Genomic DNA, 9,841 nt, shown 5'->3' on the forward strand with positions numbered 1-9,841 from the left:
AATACATAGGGGCAGGCAGGGGGCTCCGCACACTGCCCCCGCCCCAAGTGCCGCTCCTGCAGCTCCCATTGGCCAGGAACCACAGCCAATGGGAGATGCAGGAGTGGCACCTGCGGACGGGGGCAGCGTGTGGAGCCTCCTGGCTGTGCCTCCACATAGGAGCTGGAGGGTGGACATGCTGCTGTTTCCAGGAGCTGCTTGAAGTAAGCACTGCATGGAGCCTGCACCCCGACTCTCTCCCATGCCCCAACCCCCTGCCCCACTCCTGATCCCCGTCCTGCCCTCTGAATCCCTCGGTCCCATCCCAGAGCACCCTCCTGCACCCCCAACCCCTCATCCCCAGCCCCATCCCATAACCCTCATCCCCCCCCACACCCCAACCCCCTGCCCCAGCCCAGCCCCCTCCCACATCCTGAACTCCTCATTTCTGGCCCCACCCCAGAGCCCGCTCCCCCTGCCAGAGCCCTCACCCTCACCCCCTCTCGCACCCCAACCCCCAGTTTCATGAGCATTCATGGCTCACCATACAATTTCCATACCCGATGTGGCCCTTGGGCCAAAAAGTTTGCCCACCCCTGGCATAGAGAGTACACTTACGAAGTTTGCAGACGATACCAAGCAGGGAGGGGTTTCAAGCGCTTTGGAGGATAGCATTAAAATTCAAAATGATCTGGACAAACTGGAGAAATGGTCTGAACTAAATAGGATGAAATTCAATCAAGACAAATGCAAAGTACTCAATTTAGGAAGGAACAATCAGTTGCATACATACAAAATAGGAAATGACTGCCTAGGAAGGAGAACTGCAGAAAGGGATCTGGATGGATCACAAGCTAAATGAGAGTCAACGGTGTAACAGTTGCCAAAAAAAAAAGGGGGGGGGGACGACATTATTCTGGGATGTATTAGCAGGAGTGTTGTAAGCAAGACACAAGAAGTAATTCTTCCACTCTACTCTGTGCTGATTAGGCCTCAACTAGAGTATTGTATCCAGTTTTGGGTGCCACCTTTCAGAAAGATGTGGACAAATTGGAGAAAGTCCAGAGAAGAGCAACAAAAATGATTAAAGGTCTAGAAAACAGGACCTGTAAGGGAAGATTGAAAAAAATGGGTTTGTTTAGTCTGGAGAAGAAAACACTGAGAAAGGATATGATAACAGTTTTCAAGTATGTAAAAGGTTTTCATGAGGAGAAGGAAGAACATAAGAACAGCCATACTGCATCAGACCAAAGGTCCATCTAACCCAGTATCCTGTCTTCCGACAGTGGCCAATGCCAGGTGCTTCACAGGGAATGAACAGGTAATCATCAAGTGATCCATCTCCTGTCACCCATTCCCAGCTTCTGGCAAAACCAAGGCTAGGGACACCATCCCTGCCTATCCTGGCTAATAGCCATTGATGGACTTATCCTCCATGAATGTATCTAGTTCTTTTTTGAACCATGTTATAGTCTTGGTCTTCACAACATCCTTTGGCAAGAAGTTCCACAGGTTGACTGTGTGTTGTGTGAAGAAATACTTCCTTTTGTTTGTTTTAAATCTGCTGCCTATTAATTTCATTTGCTGACCCCTAGTTCTTGTGTTATGTTGTCTTATCCTCAGCGCTTAAGGAGAAGAAGCAATGGGCTTAAATTGCAGCAAGGGTGGTTTAGGTTGGACATCAGGAAAAACTTCCTAACTGTCAGGGCGGTTAAGCATGGGAATAAATTGCCTAGGGAACCTCCATCATTTGAGATTTTTAAGTGCAGATTAGACAAACACCTGTCATGGATGGTCTAGATAAAATGGTTTATTCCTGCCAAGAGTGCAGGGGACTGGACTAGATGACCTCTCATCGTCCCTTCCAGACCTATGATTCTATAAATGGCCTAATCCTGAGAGGTGCTCAGCACTTACAACTTTACAGAATTCACTGGGTGCGCCCTAAATGAGTAAAGGTCTGAACCAGCTCCCATTGACTCCAAAAGGAGCTAAGATCAGAATCTAAATGCCCAAGACTTCACCAATGCAATGCGAGCATTAAGATTTTAAACACACAAAGGACAAGAATTGCAGAGTTAAGGTTCCCAGACAATCTTACATCTAGTCCCTTACCTGAACGTCTTGATGGTCTTTCATTAGGTTACCAAGTAACGTAAAACACAGCAAGGTGCTCAGTAAATAGTTCTCTCATTTTATTAAGTCCACCAATCCAAACCAATGGATTTTTACTCTTAATTTCTGGCTTTAGAAATAAAAATGGTGTTTTATGGGTGAATAGGATTCTGTGGCAGATATGTCTTTCCTTAGAATAAATCAGACTGCTGTGAAGCCCATATGCCAATTCTATAACTTCCACTAGTGTAACTCCAGTAATGTAAATGGAGTTATTCCTAATATACACATTGTAAGGGTATGTCTACACTACGAAATTAGGTCGAATTTATAGAAGTCGGTTTTGTAGAAAGCGTTTTTATACAGTCGATTGTGTGTGTCCCCACACAAATGCTCTAAGTGCATGTAGTCGGCAGAGTGTGTCCACAGTACTGAGGCAACTATCTGGACTTCCGGAGCATTGCACTGTGGGTAGCTATCCCGCAGTCTCCACCGCCCATTTGAATTCTGGGTAGAAATCCCAGTGCCTGATGGGGCTAAAACATTGTCGCAGGTGGTTCTGGGTACATATCGTCAGGCCCCCCTTCCCTCCCTCCTTCTGTGAAAGCAAGGGCAGACAATCTTTTGCACCTTTTTTCTTGAGTTACCTGTGCAGACGCCATACCACGGCAAGCATGGAGCCTGCTCAGCTCACTGTCACCGTATGTCTCCTGGGTGCTGGCAGACGCGGTACTGCATTGCTACACAGCAGCAATTTAATGCCTTTTGGCAGCAGACAGTGCAGTGTGACTGGTAGCCGTTGTCAACGTAGTCCTGGGTGCTGTTTTAACCGACCTCGATGAGGTCAGGGGCGCCTGGGCAAACATGGGAGTGACTCAGCCAGGTCATTTCCCTTTTAAGTTTTGTCTCATGGCGATTGAGTCCTACTGGCAGTGCACTGTCTTTTAATCAGCAGCCAGCAGAAGATAATGACCAGCAGTCATACTGCACCATCTTCTGCCGAGCACCCAGGAGATGACGATGGCTAGCGGTCATACTGCGCAGTCTGCTGCCAGCAAGATGTATAAAGATAGATGAAGTGGCTCAAAACAAGAAATAGACCAGATTTGTTTTGTATTCATTTTCTCCTCCCTCCATCCATGAAATCAATGGCCTGCTAAATCCTTGAGATTTTGAGTTCTGCCTTTGGGGGGGGCCATTCAGTTTCTCGCAAAGCCACCCCTTTTGTTGATTTTAATTCCCTGGAAGCCAACCTTGTAAGCCATGTCGTCAGTCACCACTCCCTCCGTCAGGGCAATGGCAGACAATCGTTCCGCGCCTTTTTTCTGTGCAGACGCCATACCATGGCAAGCACGGAGCCAGCTCAGATCACTTTGGCAATTAGGAGCACATTAAACACCACACAAATTATCCAGCAGTATATGCAGCACCAGAACCTGGCAAAGCGAAACCGGGCAAGTAGGCGACGTCAGCGCGGTGACGAGAGTGATGAGGACATGGACACGGACTTCTCTCAAAGCACGGGCCCTGGCAATGTGGGCATCATGGTGCTAATGGGGCAGGTTCATGCGGTGGAATGCCGATTCTGGGCTTGGGAAACGAGCACAGACTGGTGGGACTGCATAGTGTTGCAGGTCTGGGACGATTCCCAGTGGCTGCGAAATTTTCACATGCGTAAGGGCACTTTCATGGAACTTTGTGACTTGCTTTTCCCTGCCCTGAGGCGCAAGGATACTAAGATGAGAGCAGCCCTCACAGTTGAGAAGCGAGTGGTAATAGCCCTGTGGAAGCTTGCAATGCCAGACAGCTACCGGTCAGTTGGGAATCAATTTGGAGGGGGCAAATCTACTGTGGGGGCTGCTGTGATGCAAGTAGCCAACGCAATCAAAGATCTGCTGATATCAAGGGTAGTGAGCCTGGGAAATGTGCAGGTCATAGTGGATGGCTTTGCTGCAATGGGATTCCCTAACTGTGATGGGGCCATAGACAGAACCCATATCCCTATCTTGGCACCGGAGCACCAAGCTGGTGAGTACATAAACCGCAAGGGGTACTTTTCAATAGTGCTACAAGCACTGGTGGATCACAAGGGACGTTTCACCAACATCAACGTGGGATGGCCGGGAAAGGTACATGATGCTCGCATCTTCAGGAACTCTGGTCTGTTTCAAAAGCTGCAGGAAGGGACTTTATTCACAGACCAGAAAATAACCATTGGGGGTGTTGAAATGCCTTTAGTTATCTTTGGGGACCCAGCCTACCCCTTAATGCCATGGCTCATGAAACCATACACAGGCAGCCTGGACAGTAGTCAGAAGCTGTTCAACTATAGGCTAAGCAAGTGCAGAATGGTGGTAGAATGTGCATTTGGATGTTTAAAAGCGCGCTGGCGCAGTTTACTAACTCCGTTAGACCTCAGCGAAACCAATATTCCCACTGTTATTACAGCTTGCTGTGTGCTCCACAATATGAGAGTAAGGGGGAGACATTTATGGCGGGGTGGGAGGTTGAGGCAAATCGCCTAGCTGCTGGTTACGCACAGCCAGACACCAGGATGGTTAGAAGAGCACAGGAGGGCGCGGTGCGCATCAGAGAAGCTTTGAAAACCAGTTTCATGACTGGACAGGCTACGGTGTGAAAGTTCTGTTTGTTTCTCCTTGATGAAACCCCCAGCCCCTTGGTTCACTCTACTTCCCTGTAAGCTAACCACCCTCCCCTCCTCCCTTCGATCACCGCTTGCAGAGGCAATAAAGTCACTGTTGCTTCACATTCATGCATTCTTTATTAATTCATCACACAAATAGGGGGATAACTACCAAGGTAGCCCAGGAGGGGTGGTGGAGGAGAGAAGCACCAGGAGGGGTGGTGGAGGAGGGAAGGAAAAGGCCACACAGCACTTTAAAAGTTTAAAACTTTAAAACTTATTGAATGCCAGCCTTCTGTTGCTTGGGCAATCCTCTGGGGTGGAGCGGCTGGGTGGCCGGAGGGGGGGCCCCCCCCACGTTCTTGGGCGTCTGGGTGAGGAGGCTATGGAACTTGGGGAGGAGGATGGCTGGTTACACAGGGGCTGTAGCGGCGGTCGGTACTCCTGCTGCCTTTCCTGCTGCTCAACCATACGCTGGAGCATATGAGTTTGATCCTCCAGCAGCCTCAGCATTGAATCCTGCCTCCTCTCATCACGCTGCCGCCACCTTTCAGCTTCAGCCCTCTCTTCAGCTGCCACTTACTCTCTTCAGCCTGCCACCTCTCCTCCCAGTCATTTTGTGCTTTCCTGCACTCTGACACTGTCAGCCTTCACGCATTCGTCTGTGCTCTGTCAGTGTGGGAGGACAGCATGAGCTCAGAGAACATTTCATTGCGAGTGTGTTTTTTTCACATTTAATCTTCGCTATCCTCTGGGAAGGAGAAGGTCCTGTGATCCTTGAAACACATGCAGCTGGTGGAGAAAAAAAAAGGGACAGTGGTATTTAAAAAGACACATTTTATAGAACAATGGGTTCACTCCGTCACGGTAAACTTTGCTGTTAACATTACATATATAGCACATGTGCTTTCGTTACAAGGTCGCATTTTGCCTCCCCCCACCGCGTGGCTAGCCCCTCCTCCCTCCTCATGGCTAACAACGGGGAACATTCCCTGAGGCAAACAGCCCAGCAGGAACGGGCACCTCTGAATGTCCCCTTAAGAAAAGCACCCTATTTCAACCAGATGACCTGAATGATATCACTCTCCTGAGGATAACACAGAGAGATAAAGAACGGATGTTTTTTGAACACCAGCAAACATACACTGCAATGCTTTGTTCTAGAATGATTCCTGATTACATGCTACTGGCCTGGAGTGATAAAGTGTCTTACCATGGTGGACGGAATAAGGCTGCCCTCCCCAGAAATCTTTTGCAAAGGCTTTGGGAGTAAATCCAGGAGAGCCGCGAATGCCAGGGCAAATTAATCATTAAACATGCTTACTTTTAAACCATGTATACTATTTTAAAAGGTACACTCACCAGAGGTCCCTTCTCCACCTGGTGGGTCCGGGAGGCAGCCTTGGGTGCGTTCGGGGGGTATTGGCTCCAGGTCCAGGGTGAGAAACAGTTCCTGGCTGTCAGGAAAACCGGTTTCTCTGCTTGCTTGCTGTGAGCTATCTTCCTCATCCCCAAAACCTGCTTCCATGTTGCCTCCATCTCCATTGAAGGAGTCAAACAACATGGTTGGGGTCATGGTGGCTGAACCCCCTAAAATGGCATGCAGCTCATCATAGAAGCGGCATGTTTGGGGCTCTGACCCGGAGCGGCCATTTGCCTCTCTGGTTTTCTGGTAGGCTTGCCTCAGCTCCTTAAGTTTCACATGGCACTGCTTCGGGTCCCTGTTGTGGCCTCTGTCCTTCATGCCCTGGGAGATTTTGACAAATGTTTTGGCATTTCGAAAACTGGAACGTAGTTCTGATAGCACGGATTCCTCTCCCCATACAGCGATCAGATCCTGTACCTTCTGTTCGGTCCATGCTGGAGCTGTTTTGCGATTCTGGGACTCCATCATGGTCACCTCTGCTGATAAGCTCTGCATGGTCACCTGCAGCTTGCCATGCTGGCCAAACAGGAAACTGAAATTCAAAAGTTCGTGGGCCTTTACCTGTCTACCTGGCCAGTGCATCTGAGTTGAGAGTGCTGTCCAGAGCGGTCACAATGGAGCACTCTGGGATAGCTCCCGGAGGCCAATACCGTCTAATTGTGTCCACAGTACCCCAAATTCGACACAGCAAGGCCGATTTCAGCACTAATTCCCTTGTCGGGGGTGGAGTAAGGAAATCGATTTTAAGAGCCCTTTAAGTCGAAAAAAAGGGCTTCGTCGTGTGGACGAGTGCAGGGTTAAATCGATTTAATACTGCTAAATTCGACCTCAAATCCTAGTGTAGACCAGGGCTAAGTGAGTGGAGACTATAGCCCTCTAGTTGGTTGTAATGTCTTGAGTGGAGTGAGTAAAATTCTTGCTGGATCAGGTTCTTTCAAACACAGATACCTTATTCAGCAGGGAAGCCACTTACAATTCCGTACGGAAATATTTAAAGATAGCAGATGCACAAATGCTTTGCGACAAAAATAAAATACAGCAAGTTAGAGCAGCAGGGCCAATGCTGAGCACTCATCTTCGATTCAAGTTAGCAACTCAAAGGATCAGGTCTTTATGCTCATACGACAATTCTTTACTTTTGAGGAATCTTCCCCATCTTAGATTTGATCTAAAAACTTCTAAGTGGTATGGTATCAACACCTATCACACCAAAGAAAAATCTTCATTGACTGTCAAAAGTAGTTTCAATTATGTCTTCTACGCTTTCAACTACTATTGGTATATGACAGACCTCTACACAGCTCTGCAGGGACAATCTCTATATTTTACTGCAATATTAATTCTATCACCAAGAAATAGTCTTCATTCCCACCTCCACACAAACATACAGAATTATGGTTAATAGTTGAAGATATTCATCTATGTAAAATTAATTCATTATTATTTTTGAGAGTGATTTTTGAGATTTTCCCCTGTATCCCATGTTCTCCGGGTGGCCCAGGTCCACCGCAGGGGCTTTGGCCCTTGTGATGTTGTCTTGTCTGACACAGAATCTGCTTTAATTCAAGCATGGCACCAAAGGGAAGAACTTGTAATTGGCTTCAGTGGCTAATCATCTTTCTCTCTGGCTCCTGGATCCCCCTGCTACTTGGTTCCAAGACGCTTGCACTGTAATCCAATTAATTTCTCCTTGAAGATCCTTGCAGGGTAGAAGATATAAAACAAAATGTGGGGAACCTGGCAAGAGGAGCAAAATAATGAATTCCAGGGAAAAGATGATGAACTCTACCACACCTTGGAAAGATGGCAAATTCTGCAGCCATGATATGGGTCCACAGGGTCCTAGATGACATAACTGGAGCATTTCACGCTTTTTAGAGCCATTGTTTCAGGCTGTCTGCAAACTCAAGTAGCCATCACAATATTTGTTTACACTTGGTTCAAACATCTAAGGTTAACTCTGAATCGTAAGGGCTTGAAGCAATTTTTTTAAAAATGAAAGCAGATTCTGGATTACAATTCTGCAGCAAGATGCACATTCCACAGCAATTTCCACTGTTATAGGATACACGGGGCCCTGCTAACATCATTTGTTTTGCTTGAGTCAAGGCTTACCAACCAGCAAGCACCATATGAAGATCTTCAGGACCGGACTCAAAAGTGGGGATGGGTGGGGAGGAACTAACGCAAGAAGTGGAAGGATCCACTAGTAGAGTTCTTCCATCCTGAACAATATATAGTGTCTGATTGACAGAGGTGGGTTGGGAATGTGCTTGATAAATCTGCAGGAAATCAACCACTGAAAGAGAAATTAATGGATCCTCAAACCAGCTAACTCTTTCAAATACCCAAATAAGGATAACCAGTACAGATGCAAGGGGCACACCCGCACATTGCTATATCTATAAGGAAACTCTAGCGGAGGTCTAAAAGAGCTTTGCCTCTAAGACATGGCAAGTATTACAGATATTAACTTTATTTTGGTGGAGATTAAGTGTTCTAGTTTGAATAGCGTGGCAAGTGCTGTATTAGACAAAGCTAACATTCATCAAAATGTTTTTCAGGTGAAGAACCAGAATGATAAAAAGAGGTTGTGTGTTGAGGTTAACATTTATATTCTGAACATATTGCCTCTGCACGTCCATACTGTGAGTTTTCATGCCCAGCTAGGCAATGACAAACCCTACTGCAAAGTAATTACCTCTTGGGAGAGCATTTGCATAGTGGTGCTCCCTCTTAGCATTCTAGAACCAAAGGTGTAAAAGTCCCCTCTTCCCAAATGTCCCTGAGATACCTTCTATCTCCGGGTACATCCCATAACTCTCCAAAATAGAGGGGAAGAGCATCTGCTTTCTGAATGTATTGATTCTACCGAGACAAAGAGTTATTTTGCTCAGTAACATCATTCTCTTTCTTGATGTTGCCTCCATAGATCCTTACTGTTGGAGACTAGCTAGCAGTGATAATCCTCAGAAGGAAGGCCGAGGAGTCCTTTTAACTGAAGTATTATTGACATACCACTTTCCCAAATGGAACATTCAATCTGTATTGAAAGAATAATGCTTCCTAAGTAGGTATAATTCAGGTTCCATACTGTAGATCTAATCTATCTTCACATATGAATAAAGGTTGCAGAAACGGCCTCTCCTTTAGTAGAAAGGGCTTTATGTTTTCCTGTTACAGGAACTTTAGCAAACAATCAGCCTATCTGAATACAGAATTTGATCCATTTAGATCATCTCTCTACTGCAAATGATTAGCCTTTAGCTTTTTCATCAGAAGCCACAACCTTGTCTTATTGGTTTCTGACTCCTAAGATCTGACACAAGGATCTTGGATCCAATGAGGCCCTATCATCCTTGAACTTCTGGGATCCAACAAATGACCATATGTCTTTAGATTATAGGAGGCCACTTGCACTAGGGCATAATCAGAACCAACCTTTGCCTGAGTCTCTAATAGATCAATGCATGATATAGGATGCCTGTTTCCCCTTTGCTTTCTGTCCTTCTTAAAAATAGAAGCAGATGGAATCAAGTACTGCTCAGACGTTTAGAGACCCAGTTGGTCTACACCAGGGGTGGGCAAACTTTTTGGCCCGAGGGCCACATCTGGGTATGGAAATTGTATGGTGGGTCATGAATGCTCACTAAATTGGGGTTGGGATTCAGAAGGGG

The sequence above is a fragment of the Lepidochelys olivacea genome, assembly GCF_965140295.1.
Source record: "Lepidochelys olivacea isolate rLepOli2 genome assembly, chromosome: 2".
Taxonomy (NCBI): Eukaryota; Metazoa; Chordata; order Testudines; family Cheloniidae; genus Lepidochelys; species Lepidochelys olivacea.